Source organism: Zalophus californianus, chromosome 10 (assembly GCF_009762305.2).
Source record: "Zalophus californianus isolate mZalCal1 chromosome 10, mZalCal1.pri.v2, whole genome shotgun sequence".
In the NCBI taxonomy this organism is placed as follows: domain Eukaryota; kingdom Metazoa; phylum Chordata; class Mammalia; order Carnivora; family Otariidae; genus Zalophus; species Zalophus californianus.
This window is the reverse complement of record NC_045604.1, coordinates 77,792,345-77,809,446: the sequence shown is the minus strand read 5'-3', so window position 1 is coordinate 77,809,446 and position 17,102 is coordinate 77,792,345. Positions and strand designations below refer to the sequence as shown.

Genomic DNA, 17,102 nt, shown 5'->3' with positions numbered 1-17,102 from the left:
TTTGATTGCCTCTTCATGAACACAATTTTTGCAGTATTTCCCATCGAGAGAATGAACAAACTAAATCTTTCTTCTAGCATGCTTAATTTTTTTCTTTTTAAGTATGCTCCATGCCCAGAAGTGTGGAGCCCAATGCAGGGCTTGAATTCATGACCCTGAGATCAAGACCTGAGCCCAGATCAAGAGTTGGATGTTCAACCAACTAAACCACCCAGGTGCCCCATTAGCATCGTTGATTAAATTTTAACTGATAATCAGGATGCATAAAATAATCAGCTTCATGTGAAGACATACTTTTTGTTGGTACTGCTACAGCTATGTGACTTATAAACACAAAAATTCTTACTTGATTTTAAAGACAGAATTCCTATCAAAAAAGAAAAAAATGTACAGTGAATTTTTAATTGAATATGCTATTATTTTTCTAACAAAAAGAGAAGTTCTTTCGACTAGAAATCCATGAGAACTAAATCCTCTACTTATGTTTTTAAACATCAGGTGATTGGAATATTTTCTCCTGACTACCTTCTGGCTTCATAAATTTCAATTCGTGGCTTCTTCATGCCTCATATATTGCAGGGGCCAGGCACTGTAGACCATCACAATCAGGCCAACAGGCAATAATTACCTACATTCAAAAGTGTCTATGAACCACAAATGTATCCTATTAAACCCACACTAAGTATATTCCCAATCACAAACTGCCTGAAGCTATTCTACTCCCAGGTGACACAAAGGTAAGGAGAAATCAAGATGAAGAGAGACAGTAGTCTTAAATGATTATAGTTGAAATATCTTATTTTATAAATCTTACAGAAACTACCAACCATGTGAATACACTGCTATGGTCCTTTCTCAGGGCCTTTAGAAAAGGCCCGGACTAGTGAAAAGCCCTGAAAACTTTGCGGTAAATATGCCTCTACATTTGATGCACACACAAGACATGTAATGTCCATTAATTATGAAGTATGACAATGTATGAAAATACTGAGTATCTTTGAACCACCCACCATTCAGCCAAATACCACCAGTAACTTGCATCTATCCAAGGTTTCCCACACCATGCCTCTCCCCCCTCTTCCCCAGCCTAAGGTAATTTTGTATCCTACATTTTGAGTTTATACTTCTACTTTTTAGGTTAGTTTCATTATAAATGTGATGTGTAAACAATATAGTTTAATTCTACTTACTTTTGACCAAACTATATAGTTTTTTTTTTTTTAATTTATTTGACAGAGACAGAGATAGCGAGAGAGGGAACACAAGCAGGGGAAATGGGAGAGGGAGAAGCAGGCTTCCTGCCGAGCAGAGAGACTGATGTGGGGCTCCAGTCCCAGGGCCCTGGGATCATGACCCGAGCTGAAGGCAAACAACTGAGCCACCCAGGCACCCCAGACTATAGAGTTTTCTAACATGTTTCTTCATGCATATCCCCAGACTCATCCATGAAACTGTGTATAGCAGTAATTCATACATTTTAATGGCATCATAATGATCCATTGGGTCAATATAACAAAACTTCTTTATCTAGTTCTCTATGAGGGATATTTGAGTCATTTCCAGTTTTCTTTTTCTTACTAACATTATTGCTACGACTACTGTTTCAAGGTGCATGTCTATAAACATTTTTTGAGTGGATTTGTTGGGTAGCAGTAAGATATACAAATGTTCAAATTCTCAAGATAGTCAAATTATTTTCCAAAGCAGGTATACCAATATACACCCCTACAGGCAATGTATGAGTTACCACTACCCACATCCTCTCAAGCCTTTGGTATTGCCAGACTTAATTTTTACCAGTCTACTTGGATATGGATATATATCTCATGGTCTTAATTTGCATTTCCCTAATTAGTAGCATCTTCCTATGTTTATTGGCTATACATATTTCCTTATCTGCAAAATTCCTGGTTATATCTTGCTTATTTTGTTTTTGACTGGGCTGTCTTTTCTCATTTGTTTTTTAAGAGAACTTAATATATTATGAATAATCATCCTCTGTCAATCATTTGTTTTATGAGTTACAAGTATGTTCTCTCAATTGTGGTTTGTCTTTGGATCTTCCTAATTTTAATACACATTTCTTTTTTTTCTTTAATGGCTGAAGTTTAATCTCTCTTGAGAAATCCTTCCCCACCTCTAGGTAATACATGAAACAGTGAGGCCTACTGGTGGTATAGAAGCCTTCTGATCTAAGTTATCTCAGGACACAGACCTGCACCATGGCTGTGCAATTATAAAAATACATAATATAAAAGCAGACCTGAGTGAATATATAACAGGAATACCTGCTCAGAGAGAATTATTTTTATTTTATTTTATTTTATTATGTTAGTCACCATACATTACATCATTAATTTTTGATGTAGTGTTCCATGATTCATCGTTTGCGTATAACACCCAGCGCTCCATTCAGTATGTGCCCTCCTTAATGCCCATCACTGGGCTAACCCATCCCCCCACCCCCCTCCCCTCTAGAACCCTCAGTTTGTTTCTCAGAGTCCATAGTCTCTCATGGTTCGTCTCCCCCTCCAATTTTCCCCCCTTCATTTTTCCCTTCCTACTATCTTCTTCTTTTTTAAAAACATATAATGTATTATTTGTTTCAGAGGTACAGGTCTGTGATTCATCAGTCTTGCACAATTCATAGCACTCACCATAGCACCTACCCTCCCTAATGTCCATCATCCAGCCACCGCATCCATCCCACCCCCAACCACTCCAGCAACCCTCAGTTTGTTTCCTGAGATTAAGAATTCCTCATATCAGTGTGATCATATGATACTTGTCTTTAGAGACAATTATTTTTAAAGTTTATAAACATGAGAAAATTGGTCATAACAGTGTGCAACTTGTTAGCCGATAAAACTCAGGGCACTGTGGAGACGTACTTCACTTGGAAAACCTCTGCATCAGTATGCTTAGGGAAAAATAAGTAAAACTGCCAATAAAAGGCTCAGGGAAATTAAGTACTGGGGACTGCCTAAAAGATAAATGACAATTTACATATTGTAGAGAAGTTTAGTGAAATTTATTATTGGGAGAATAAAAATAAAAGACAGTCTAGTTGGGGATCCCTGCCATCATCAGGACTTCTCTCTGCAACCAGCTCCTTTGCTGTCAAATAAGCAACATTTCACACAGATCTTTAAAATCATGGTACTGTCCAGCAGCAGCAGGACAAGGTAGGAAAGAGAAGTCATCTATATTTTCTCAAGTTTTAAAGATCTGTCTTTCATTATTTAAGTCCTAAATCCATCTAGAATTGATTTTAGAATATACTGAGAGGAAGGGATCTAATTTCATTTTGTCCTCAGGTGTATAATTAATTATTGGACAGTATCCTGTTAATTTTGAACTTTTAAAAATGTTACCTTTCATTCATCTGATGATATAACTCTTGCTGAACATCCCATCAATTTGTTTTAGATGTCTTTTGTAAAACTTATTGAAAATATTTAGCCTAATGAATCTTTTAATAGAATTTAATCCATTTACGTTTAATATTGCCACTAAAGCTTTAACTTACACTTGGTGTTATGCCTTCTGATTTTCATAGCTTTTTGCTGTTATATTTTACTTTCTATTGTTTGATATCTCCATATTATACTCAAACATGAAAAGGTCCTTTTTATTTTATAAGGTCTACACATGCTTCATGATTCCATGGATTCTAGTATATTTAAAAGTTCTCTAAAAGCATTTCAGCCAGTGTTTCAGTAACTATTGAAGTAAAGAGTAAAACAATATTATTTAAATATATATTATCTTAAAAGTATTCAAGGGGTGCCTGGCTAGTTCAATTGGAAAAGCATGTGACTCGATCTCTGGGTCATGAGTTGGAGCCCCACATTGGGTGTAGAGATTACTTAAATAAACAAAACTTAAAAAGTATTCGAACTTTACATCCCAGATTTTACCTTACTTTTATGGTATATATACTTTCAACAATAATTTTGGATATTTACATTCTGCTTCAGAGCCAAAACTGGCTATTATTAATAAATCTGCTATAAACATTCATGTGTAAGTTCCTGTGCGGACACGTTTTCATTTCTCTTGGTTATATGTCTATATGGAACTGCTGAATCATACTGTAACTCCATATTTAACCTTCTGAGGAACAGACTGTTTTCAAAACCATCTGGACCAATTTACATTCACAACAGTAGTGTATGAGGGATTTTGTTTCAGTATCTCTTCATCAACCATTATCTCTTCTCCAGTAGAGTCATCTTGGTGAGAGTAATGTGGTACCTCATTGTCATTTTGATTTGCATTTCCTTGACGGTTAATGATGCTGCTTATTGTTCCAGCACCATTTGAAAAGGCCATTCTTTCCTCCAACGAATTGTTATGGCACTCTTGTCAAGACCAATTAATTTAAATCTTAAGGTTTATTTAAGGATTCTCAGTTTTATCCCACTGATATATAGGTCTCAATTACTGTAGTTTTCTGTTAAGTTTTAAATTTAAGATATGAGCCCTCATCTTTGTTTTTGAGGATTGTCTGCGCTATTCTGAGTTCCTTGAATATGTATATGAATTTCAGGATCAGATTAACAATTTCTGCAAAGAAGTTTACTGGACTTTGATAGGGATTGTGGTGAACCTAGACAGATCAATTTAGGGAGTATGGCAACCTCAATTTTATCAAGTACTCTGATCCATGAACATGATAGTCTTTCCATTTACTTAGATATTTAATTTCATTCAAAGGTATATTGTAGTTTTTAGAGTTTTGCACTTCCTTTTGATACTGCTCTAAATGAAACTATTTTTCTTAATTTCATTTTTGGATTATTCGTTGTAAGTATGTGGAAATTCAACAGAATACTGTATATTGATTTTGCCTGCAACACTGTTGACCTTGTTTTTATCTCTAGTTTTTTCTACAAACAAGATCCTATCTTATGTTGGTAGTTTTATTTCTTCTTTCCTGGTCTTGATGCTTTCTATTTCATTTTCTTGCCTATTCCGACTAGAAACTCCAGTACAATAACAGAAGTTGCAAAAGTTAACCTCCTTGTCTTGTCTGACTTAGGGGAAAAATCTTCAGTCTTGAACCAGATTCTATATGGCATTAGCTGTGGATTTTTCTCAGATGCCCTTTATCAGGATAAGGAATTTCCCAACTATCTCTACTTTGTTGAATGCTTTATTGTAAAGGAGCATTGTATTTTGTTAGAAAATATTTTAGCATCTATTAACATAATCGTATGGCTTTGTTTTCCATTATATTGATATGGTAGATTACATTAATATATTTTTGGATGTGAAACCAGCCTTGCATTCCTGGGATAACTAGCACTTGATCATGGTGTATAATCCTTTCTCTGGGTTGAATTTTTTGTATTGAATTTTTTAGTATTTTGCTGAGGATTCTCGCATCTATATTCATAAGAGATACCGTTCTGTAGTTTTCTTGTGAGGTCTTTGTCTGATTTTGTTATCAGAAGAATACTGGCCTCCTGGCCTCACAGAATGATTAGGGAAGTGTTTCTTCCTCTTCTATTTCTTAAGAAAATTTGAAAAGAATTGGTATTTTTATATGTTTTATAGAATTCAACAATAAAGCCATCTCATACTGGCCTCTTCTGTGTTCTAATTCAGTCCCTGTACTTGTTATAGGCCTGTTCAGATTTTCTATTTCTTCTTGAGTCAGTTTTGTTCATTTGGGTCTCTTTAGGAATTTGTCTATTTCAACCATTTAATTGATTGGCATAGAAGTGAATTGTTCTATAGTATTCTCATCATTTTTTGTAATTTCTGGAAGTCGGTACTTATGCTCCCTCTTTCATTCCTGATTTCAGTTATTTGAGTCTCTTTTTCAGTCTAGGTAAAGGTTTGTCATTTTGGTCTTTTTGAAAAATAACTTTTGGTTTCCTTGATTTTCTCTATTTTTTCTTTCTTAATTTTATTACTTTCTGCTGTAATCTTTATTATTTCCTTCATTCTTCTGACTTAGGTCTAGTTTGCTCTTCTTTTTGTATTAAGAGTAAAAGTCAGGTTATTGACTTGAGATCTTTTTTATTTTTTTTGCCTTAAAAAAAAAAAAGGCTCCACACCCAGCATGGAGCCCAATGTGGGGCTTGAATTCACAACCGTGAGGTCAATACCAGAGCTGAGATTGAGTTGGACACTCAATCGACTGACCACCCAGGTGCCCCGAGACTTTTTTTTAATTTATTTTTTTTAAAGATTTTATTTATTTATTAGAGAGAGAGAGAGAGAATGAGAGATAGAGAGCAGGAGAGGGAAGAGGGTCAGAGAGAGAAGCAGACTTCCCGCTGAGCAGGGAGCCCGATGCGGGACTCGATCCGGGGACTCCAGGATCATGATCTGAGCCGAAGGCAGCCGCCCAACCGACTGAGCCACCCAGGCGCCCCCTTTTTTTTAAATATAGGTGTCCATCACTACAAATTTCCTTTAAAATATATATATATATCTGAGAGAGAGAGAGTGAGTGAGCACAAGTGGGGGAGAGGGAGAAAGAGCATCTCAAGCGGACTCCCTGCTGAATGTGGAGACTGATGTGAGGCCCCTATCTCACGATCCTGAGATCAAGACTTGAGCTGAAACCAAGAGTCGGACGTTCAACTGACTGAGCTACCGTGGCTCCCTGACTACAAATTTCATTCGAAGAATTGCTTTAACTTCACTTCAAAGTTTTGGAATGTTACGTCATTTTCATTCATTTGAAAGTATTTTCTAATTTCCCTTGAGGAGTTCTTTGACCCAGAGGTTATTAGGAGTTGTTTAATTACCATACAGTTGTGAATTTCTCAAATTTCTTCTCGGCACTGAATCCTAATTTCATTCCACTGTAATCAGAGTGTACTTCATTGATTTTAATTCTTTTAACTTTGCTGAGGTTTGTTTTATGGCTCAGTATGTCTATACTGGAGAATGTTCTAGGTACATGAGAATGTGCTTTCTGCTGTTATTTTGACTGTTTACAAGAGGTCTCTAAGGTCTACTTGGTTCGTAGTGTTATTCAAGTCTTATTGATCTCCTGCCTAGTTTTCTATTCATTATGAAAGTGCTGTATTGAAGTCACCAATCATTATTATTGAATTGTCTACTTCTCCCTTCAATTCTTGTCAATATTTGTTTTATGTATTTTGGTGCTGTTATTAGGTGTATATAATACATACATACACACATATGTATATATAATTGTTATAACTTCCTGAGGGACTAGTCCTTTTCTTATAAAACATCCTTCTTTACCTTTAGTAAAATTTTTGTTCTAAAGTCTATTTTGTCTGAAATCAGTATAACCACTCCTACAGTTGCTCTTTGTACAATAGATCTTTTTCTATCCTTTTACTTTCAACATATTTGTATCTTTCAAACTAAGATGTTATCTCCTGTAGACAGCATATACTTGGATGCTGTTTCTCCTCCAATCTGAAAATCTCTATATGACTAGATTGTTTAATCCATTCAATTTTACATTATTAATAGTTCAATTTGTGTCCATTTTACATGTCTCACATCTTTTGCTTCTCTATTCCTTCCTTTAATGCCCTAGGTATCAGCTTAAAAGGCTTTATAAGTGGCATTTTAAAATTTCACATTTATGGGGTACCTGGGTGGCTCAGTTGGTTGAGCATCTGCTTTGGGTTCAGGTCATGATTCTGGGGTCCTGGGATCGAGGACCACATTGAGATTCCTGCTCAGCACAGAGTCTGCTTCTTCCTCTCCCTCTGACCCTCCCTACTTGAACTCTCACTTGCTCTCTCAAATGAATAAAAACGTCTTTGAAATTTCACATTTCTGCCTATTACAGAGAAATATAAGCAGTGTTTGATCACATCTCCCAATTCATTAGATTCACTTGTTTGAATTTTCTATGTAGGTAATGTCATGATTTTTTTCTGGCTAATCCTTATTTTTTTCTTTTCTTGTCTTCCTACATTTAGAACCTCCGGTATGATGTGATAGGTATGCTGTTAGTGCACATGCTTCTCTTATTACCAAACTTGGACAAAGTGTGGCATTTCATTATATCACCGCTAAAAACGATTTTTGTAATAATTTTTGGAGATATGCTTTATTGGTTTAATAATTACTCTTCCATTCCTAGTTAAGATTTTACCATGAGTATGTTTTCAAGTTAATCAAATGTCTTTTCATATCTATTTAGAGGATTACATAATCTCATTTCTTCAATTAATTTGCATCACGTTGATATTTTAAAATATTTTATCTAGCTTATTCCTAGATATTCTCCCATGTTCTGGATTAAGTTTGCTAACATTTTGCTCAGGAATCTTGTTATCAATATTATGAAAGAGAAGAGTGTAATTTTCCTTTATCATGTTTTGACAGCGAGAGTATATACGGCGGCCTCATAACACTGCAAGGTCTTTTCGATTTTTAGTTTGTGTTTGCAAATGGCATTACTTCTTCCTTAAATGTTAGAAATAATTCACCATAATGCCATCTGGACTTGGAGTTAACTTAGTGATAAAGCTTTTCAATTATAACTGAATTTTTAAAAATAGACACAAGACCATTCATATTTTCTACATCTGTTTGTTAACTTTAGTTGTTTTTCTCTTTCAACAGAATTTCAAATTTATAAAGTTATTCATTATATTCTAATTATATTTGTAACATTTGCAAGATCTGTAGTACTTCTCTTTTTTAAAAAATGGATGGGGGTGGTGGCAGCTCCACTCAGGCTCAGCCTCCCGCTGTCTTGCCTCCTGTACCAGCTTCTTAGCGCATCTGGGCAGATGTCAGGACAGTGAGTTAAGTATATTGACACCCACTGGCCCTGGAGATTGGTTTTGCAGCAAGCCTGGCCCCACTGGTCCAGCAGGCTGAACTCACTCTGGCCCATGGCTGCCTGGCACAGGGACTGTGTCAGCTGTTGTTTCTGCCACTGCTCCTTCTTTGCCCTGGTAGCCAGCCAGGCTTCACTGAGTCTGGTGTAATGCTCTTTTTATTCTGTTTCTGATATTAGTGACAGTTCTTTTTTCTTCATCATTCTTACTAAAATTTATCCATTTAATCACTATTTTCAAAGCACTGACTTCTGGCTTTTCTGACTTTCTATTGTACGTAGTGTTCACCATTTCCTGTTGGCATTAATTTCATTTTCTTCAGGCTTGATTTGTTGTTCTTTTTCTAGCTTGAGATGAAAACTCAGATTTTTAACTTTCAGTTCCTTTCCCTTCTCACTTTGCATTTAAAGCTATAAAATTTTCCTCTAGTTCTGCTTTAGTTGAATTCTACACATTTTGATAAACCCTACCTCAATTTTAATACTTGGTTCAAAATATTTTCCAATCTCCATACTTCTATGATCTGTGGATTATTTAAAACACTGATTAATTTCCAGGCAATTGCAGATTCCCTATTTATATTTTTGTTGAAAGTTAGCTTAATTACACTGTAATCAGAGAATATTCTCCAAAATTATTTCAATCTTTTATTTGTTGAGGCTAGCTTCATGGTCAGTTTTTCCAAAAGCTCCAGATATATTTGAGCAGAACATGTCTTCCAACACTGTTGGGTGTGGTGTTATTATACGTAAATGCCTACTAGTTCAGATTTTTTTAGTTGTGCTGTTCACAATCTTCCAGCTATTAAAAACACTGATTGTAGGTTTGTCTATTTTTTTCTTATTTAATCATTTTGCTTTTTTCTTTATATAGTTTGAAGCTTCACGTAGATACTGATTTGAGTTTCTCTATTCCTGGTGATGGACTGGTTTTCTTCATTATGAAATCTCTCATAATGCTTCTTGTTGAGACAGTATCTTAATACATGTAAGCACTAAATAAATGGCAATTCTTGTTATATTTTTTAAAAATCCACTGAACCAAATCTTTACCTTCCCTTTACTAAAAAGTGAAACTTGAAAACCAACCAACCTGAGCTAGGTTATATAACTTGTTCCAGGAAACAGTTTGGAGCCAGCATTTAAATCCAGGATCTTAAGACACAAAGAAATCTTGTATCACAAGTACAAATCCTCCCCTACCCAGAAAGTCAGTTATTTCTCTCCAAATATGAAGAGACAGGGTTATCTTCAGGGGTATATAATGGTCAACAAAATGACAAAACTTGATCGACTTGTGCCAGGTGACAATCTCATGAGCATGAACTAATCCTTACTCCTCTAAGTGTGGTCCATGGACCAGCTGCATCAGCCAACTTCTAAGTGCTAGTACAATTTTGCTTTTACTTTAAAAACTTATCAATGTAATACCATAAAATGAAACAGTATAAAGTGCTCATAATGAAATGAAGTAGTTGCCTGTCAGCACTCCTTAACACCCAGTGACAGTTAATTTTAACTAACCATTTGTTTTTTTATATCTCAGTATTTTTAATACGTTCACACTAGTTATTTCTTGTTACAAATTCTGACCATTATCAAATTCCTATACTTAACAGATGAGATTTAGCTCTTTTCTATACCTATGCACCTTTTAATCACATCAGTAGCTAAATCAATAAAGTTGTTATAGGCAAGTATTTTCTACATAATCAGACTATCATGACTGTATTATCTTTCCTATATTTTGTTTTTCGTGAAGATAATGAATTTAATCTACTGACTTCCTATAAACCTATCTTTCACTGTTTTCAAATTCATCACAACTTGTCATCTATCAATGTTTCCCCTTTTTCCCAACTCCTTCAAGGTCATGTTTAAAGATCACCTCTTCAAAAAAGCCTTCCCCCAAGAAAAGGACTTCCTTATCTGAATATCCCATTACAAATATATATTTTTAGTCATGAGCTTTGAGAGCAGAGATGTGTCTTTACTTTTACAACCCCAGGAAGAGGAGTTTCTTTATAAAGCCGCTTTATAAAATGCCGGCTTAAATGTATACTCAACTTATAAAAATTAAGTTCTGGAAAGCCAGCCAGGGTCATTCTTTCCTTAAAGTACCAAAACAGGCCTCAGCAACTTTTGCCATTATACACACTTATGACACGGAGGTACATTAATGGTACTGCATTTAGTAGACTGTGTCTACATAATTAATGGTTAAATGTGGTAAGATCTGTCTATGAACATCCCTTATATCCTAAGAAATTTAATCAGGAGTTCAAAAATTCAAACTACATCTGATTATCTCCCCTACCCAGAAAGTCAGTTATTTCTCTCCAAATATTACCTGACTACAAACTTTCTGTCCTAATGAGATTGGTAAAGCTGAAAAGTGATGAGAAGTTAGGTACCTGGGTCTATAGTAATGCATTTTAAAGGTATCTGTCAAGGTTTAAGACTCAGAGAACAGGCGCGCCTGGGTGGCTCAGTCAGTTAAGTGTCTGAGTTTGGCTCAGGTCATGATCTCAGGGTCATGGGATGGAGTGGTAGGTGGAGAGTCTGCTTGTCCCTCCCCCTCTTTCCTCCTCCTCCCCCTGCTCGTGCTCTCTCTCTGAAAATTAAAATCTTTAAAAAAAAAATGGCTCAGAGAACAGAGTATTTAAATGATAATATGAGATGAAATAAGATAGTCCTTTTTCATATTTAATATAATCTCACTCAACTTAATGAGAACACTCTTGCACATTCAAAGTTATAAAGTTTATTTTTATTTGTAAACAACTACCCAATATATTACTTAAAATTTGATTACATGAAATGAAATACATCTGTAAACACCCACTAAAACAGAATTACAGGATATGCACAAAGATGTGAGGGTCACACCGTTATTTTCACACCAGAATTCAAGATATTAAGTAGCAAGGAAATACAGTGGACTGAAAGCTGAGGTGATGTACAAGAGTCGTTAAGAAAAAGAGCAGAAGATTCAAGATGTACCTAGACACACCAGCTCTTAAAAGACGTAAATCATTTCCAATACGACACTCTTCATGCATTTCTGTTGAGGCAGAAGTCAATCTTAGGATGTGGTCTGTACAAATCTGCAGATCAGACTGAGAGTTAAGTAGATTAATTCGATTAGGGTCAGACTCAACATCTCTAAAAACCGAACTGAAGGATAACTACGAAGGCATACTTCACAAAAGCTGGACTTGATGTAATTAAACCTTGATTCAGAGGCTTCATTTTTGCATTTTCAGTAGCTCTCCTGTGACATGTTATCTTGGTCTTGACTGTTCTTCATCATGTTTTTGCAAATACCTGTGTCGCGGATCGTTTCCTGGCTACAAATAAACACAACACAAAATCCTCATGGGAAGAGTATGAGATCCCAGGCTGGAGTAACCAAAGTCCGTTTAAAGTGGACAGGACGCAAAGCGGTCCAACGTGTTCCTTCCAAGGGGCTACTGAGCACACTGCTTCTAGATCTTGACCACACATAAGTCTTTAGGGCAGTGAAAGCTAGTTCGTCCTGGATCCCACAACAGATGCCGGCTCGCCACGTCAGCAGCTTCATCTTCAGGCCCCGTATCAGGCAAAGCTGGAAGAAGTCAAGTTTTCCAAGAACAGTCGGACTGGAGTCAGAGACACAAAAGCAAACAATATGCTTCCTCTGTCCACCCTACACATCCTCCAACTTTGCCAAAACGGGAGGGAAAGCCGGCCAGGTGGGGGCCGGAAGGAGAAAATGGTCTCTGATAAGTAGATACGCCCGTATTTTCAAGCTTGTGCGCCAGCGGAAAAGCCATCTCCAGGACGACTGGGCTACAGCATCCCCAGCGCGGCTCAGCGCAACAGGTGTCCGGCACACGTGTGCGCGCCGACCCCCCAGACCTGGGCCGCGGGACTTCAGGGGGCCCCTCTGTCCCCGGGCCCCCCGCGCCACGACACTTCTCGATGACAGCCTCCTCGCCCCCGGGGAGCCTCCGTGCGGCCGCGCCGGCCCCCCGCTTCTTCAGCCAGCCAGCCAGCGCCGCGCGGGACCCCAGTTGCCCCGGCGCCGCTAAAAGTAGTCCGGCCGGGCCGCGATCCCGTACTTACTCGGAAGGATAAAACCCTGAGGCCGCCGCCGTGTCCGTCCGTAGCCACGACCCCCACGCGGGGCGCACGCAGCCGCCGCCGCTCCCCGCACCGCCCCCTCGGGAAGCGCCGCGGACGCGTGCTCTCGCCCGTCGCGGCTGTCCTCCCGGCCGGAACCCCGGGGCCACTCTGCGGGCGCCTTTCGGTCGGCCCCGCCACTGCGACCGCCCTGCTCGCGCGGCGTCCCCGGGCTTCGGCGCCAGCCCTCAGAGAGACGCGCGGCGCCGCGCAACCGCCGACTCGGCCAACCGCCGCTCGCGCGGCGCTCTCGCCCGGCCCCAACGTACCTCCGGCGGCGCCGCACCGGCCGCTTCTCTCAACAGAAGCTCAACGAACAGCAACCGCCGAGCACAATAACGCTCCCGCCAGGACCTGTGGAGGTAAGTCTGCCCGCGCCCGCCCCAGCCGGACTCCCGGCCAATGGCAGCGCGAACATGCGGCGATCCAGCCAATCAGGGGCGCCCTGCTGGAGTGGGCCGGGCGGGGGCGGGGAAAAGCGGCCGGGAAGTGGAAGTCGGCTGCGGGGTGCCGAGAGCTCTCCCGCCGCGCCGCTGCCTCTCTGTCTGGCTGTCGTCCGTGGCCGCCGAGTGGCGGCGCCGGACGCCAGGCCGTTGCTCTGAGGGACTCACGCGACGCGGTGGAAAGTTTTCCGAAAGTCGTGACCAGGGAAACTTTGTTTACAGAAACCGACTTGAATTTTCAGAATATTGCCTTTAAAATCTCATTCACCTGGATTACGGAGTTTTGGGACGACTCCTAAATTTTGCGACCCAGGCAAGTGGGCCGAGCCCAGCTGTGTTTTCTTAAGTTTCTTATATTGTCCTGGGATCCTGCCACCTTTAGGCTGCGTCAGATTTCGTGAGGCACATAATGGCCCTTCTTGTGGTTGCTGTGTGTTCAGTCAGTTCTGAGTGCCCCCTCTATGCTCACGGCAGGGAACGAACTTAACTGTCATTTGTGCGATAAAGCTCCTCTCATCGCTGAAGGGAGAGCTACTGGCCTTGTAATAGCTACTGGCTGCAAAAGAAACGAGACAAGGCCAGACCTTCCAGAAAGCTGGGTCATGAACACAATAACTACCCAGTGGGTTTACAAAATCTGGTCCAGGGATTTTGGCGGGGTGGGGGGGCGGTCCGCAAAGGCAATACTATTTTTTTTTTTTAAAGATTTATTTATTTGAGAGAGAGAATGAGAGCCAGAGAGCACGAGAGGGAAGAGGGTCAGAGGGAGAAGCAGACTCCCTGCTGAACAGGGAGCCCGATGTGGGACTCGATCCCGGGACTCCAGGATCATGACCTGAGCCGAAGGCAGTTGCTTAACCAACTGAGCCACCCAGGTGCCCCGGCAATACTATTTTTATAATAGAAGTTATTTGCCTTTTCATTCTGTTGGTCTCAGGTGTGTTCAGCGGAATTTTCCAGAAACTTCTGGAAAAGTGTCATTGTAATATTGCAACATGTCAAACGCAGACACAGATAAGCGAATCCAACGGTCTGAAGTCAAACACTAAGGAAATTGGCAAAAAAAGTAAAACAATGCCAATCTTTGCACAAGTTTTTTTTTTTTGTTTCGGAAAATAATTTTTAATATGGTTGAAGGGTGTACATAGGGTTGCTGAGAGAAAGAGAGGGTGTGGGAGGCAAGTGATTTGGAGTCAGATAAGAATTTGGACTTAATTCCAGTGAGAAGTAGACTTCAGAAATGTTATGTCCATTTAGGGTAATAGTGTATCTTGCCTGCTTTTTTTTTTTTTTTTTTTTTTAAGTAAGCTCTATGCCCAACGTGGGACTTGAACTCATGACCCGGAGATCAAGAGTTGCATGCGCTGCGGGCTGAGTCCACTGAGCTTGGGACTTATAAAAAACTATGACACAACAATTGAGTGTTGTTTTAAGCTGCTAACTTTGTAGTAATTGGTTATGGAAAAAATAGAAAATGAATACTAGCATTCTTTCTCATACCCCTCTCAGCAATCCCAGAGGCAGGGCTGGAATCCTGGGAGCTACGTTTCCCAGATGCCCTATGGCCAGTGTTCTGGTTTCACTGACATTTTGCCAAGTAGGATGCACTTCCTGAGATTTGGAAAGTAGAAGAAAGACATAAATTACTGTTCTGTGTATTTTGTTTAGGCTTTGGCTCTCTTCCCTGCCAGTCCCTGCTCCAGTGATAAAAGGCAGCTGTGACAATCAACAGTGTTTTTTCTGAACTTTTCTGACAGCAGCAGCAACTTCCCTACTTTTTGGACTGCAGAAGCAGTGGCATAAATGAAAACCATTGTGACAGTAGCTCCTCCAGCCCTTTCAAAGGCTTTCCCCCCGCAAAGGCTTTTAAGCACCTAGTTTTCTGTACCAAATAACATTATGCTTGAAATATCTGCAGTGGTTTCTCTTTTCACGATTGTACCCTAACCAATACCTGTTTCCTTATCTGTAAAGTGGAAATTACCAATAACACAACATAGTAAAAAGTAACCTCTTAAAAAAAGAAAAAAAAGTAACCTCTTAGAATTATTGCATGGATTAAATTACATGGATTAAATCCATGTAAAGTGTTTAATAAAGCATTTAACACAGTCTGTGCTCAATAAATGTTTATTACTATTTTTTGTAAAGGGCTACTCATGTAATTACCAAATGGGCACTACCAAAAACCAGTTTATTCTGCCTTTTTCCTAACTTATCATCAGCGTTCCTACCTTAAAAATGTATGCACATTGGGGCTCCTAGCTGTTTCAATTGCTGGAGCATGCAACTCTTGGTTTCTGGGTTGTGGGTTTGAGCCCCATGTTGGGTGTAGAGCCTACTTAGTAAAATAAAAAAAAGGTTAAAAAAAGACATGCACATTGTCACTACTTTGTCTACTGGGGAGTTTTAGCAGCCACAAAGTACAACATAAGAAGCCAAGATTATAGGGGCGTCTGGGTGGCTCAGTTGGTTAAATGTCTGATTGGTGATTTCAGCTCACGTCATGATCTCAGGGTCATGAGATCAAGCCCTACGTCAGGGTCCACACTCAATGGGGAGTCTGCTTGAGATTCTCTTCTCCCTCTGCCCCCCCAACTCTTGCATGCTCTTGCTCTCTCTCTCTCTCTCTGTCACTTTCTCTCTAAAATAAATAAGTAAATCTTTAAAAAAAAGAAGTCAGGATTATACATAGTTCTCAGCACTGTCAACGTGAAAAACATCTCCAGTTACACAATTTCTTATCTTGACGATTTTTTTTTTAAGTATGATTATTTTGATGGTTAAATTTTATGTGTCAACTTGACAGGCTGTGTGCCCAGTTGTTTGGTCAAATACTATTCTAGATGTTGCTATGAATATATTGTTAGATTTAATGACAGCTATGAATCAGTTGACTTTAGGTAAAGTCAATGTGTAAAGATGAAATTTGTGTTAACATACAGGGGGAGGGAAGGAGCTGTATAAGAGCAAGGTTCCTTTTTTAAAAAAAAATTATTTAAGAGAGAGAAGAGAGAGAGTGCGCATGAGCAGAGGGAGAAGCAGACTCCCTGCTGAGCAGGGAGCCCGACGCAGGACTCAGTCCCAGCACCAGGGGATCATGACCTGAGTCGAAGGCAGACGCCCGACTGGCTGAGCCACCCAGGCACCCCAAGAGCAAGGTTTCTGTATGCTATTGAAGTTAAGGTGATATTAGCTCAAAATAGATTGTAATAGGTTAAGAGTCTAATTATAATACCCACAGGGTAACCAGTAAGAAAATAACTTTTAACATTTTCAGAGAAAAGGAAATGAGAAAAGAATGAAAATGGCACACCATAAAAAAATCATGTAAACACAGAAGAAGAAAACAGATATTGAAGAACAACAAGAAAAAAGAAAAAATAGGAAATTGAAAAGAGGAAAAAAATAGCAAATTGAGAGCAATAAGATTTTCCTTGTCAGTAACTACTTTAAATGTAAATGGATTAAAATCTCTTTAAAAATAGAGGTAGAGGGGCGCCTGGGAGGTTCAGTTGGTTAAGCGACTGCCTTCGGCTCAGGTCATGATCCTGGAGTCCCTGGATCGAGTCCCGCATTGGGCTCCCTGCTCAGCAGGGAGTCTGCTTCTCCCTCTGACCCTGCCCCCTCTCATGTGCTCTCTCTCTCTCATTCTCTCTCTCTCAAATAAATAAATAAAATCTTAAAAAAAAAAAGTA

The 17,102-nt window shown here is 39.3% G+C and overlaps 1 protein-coding gene across 3 annotated transcripts in view; it reads right to left on the bottom strand.

Annotated features, from left to right (window-relative positions):
- The window catches only part of ATF7IP2 (activating transcription factor 7 interacting protein 2), a 59,045-nt gene extending 45,727 nt beyond the window's left edge, over nt 1–13,318 (bottom strand). For 2 of the 3 annotated variants that reach the window (XM_027613672.2, XM_027613674.2), the window contains exon 1: nt 12,905–13,312. The gene's annotated coding sequence lies outside the window, so the exon portion shown is untranslated. Of the gene's footprint in view, nt 1–12,904 lie in introns of all 3 variants that reach the window. The other variant, XM_027613673.2, reaches the window with a different exon arrangement.
- Between the last annotated feature and the right edge of the window lie 3,784 nt (nt 13,319–17,102).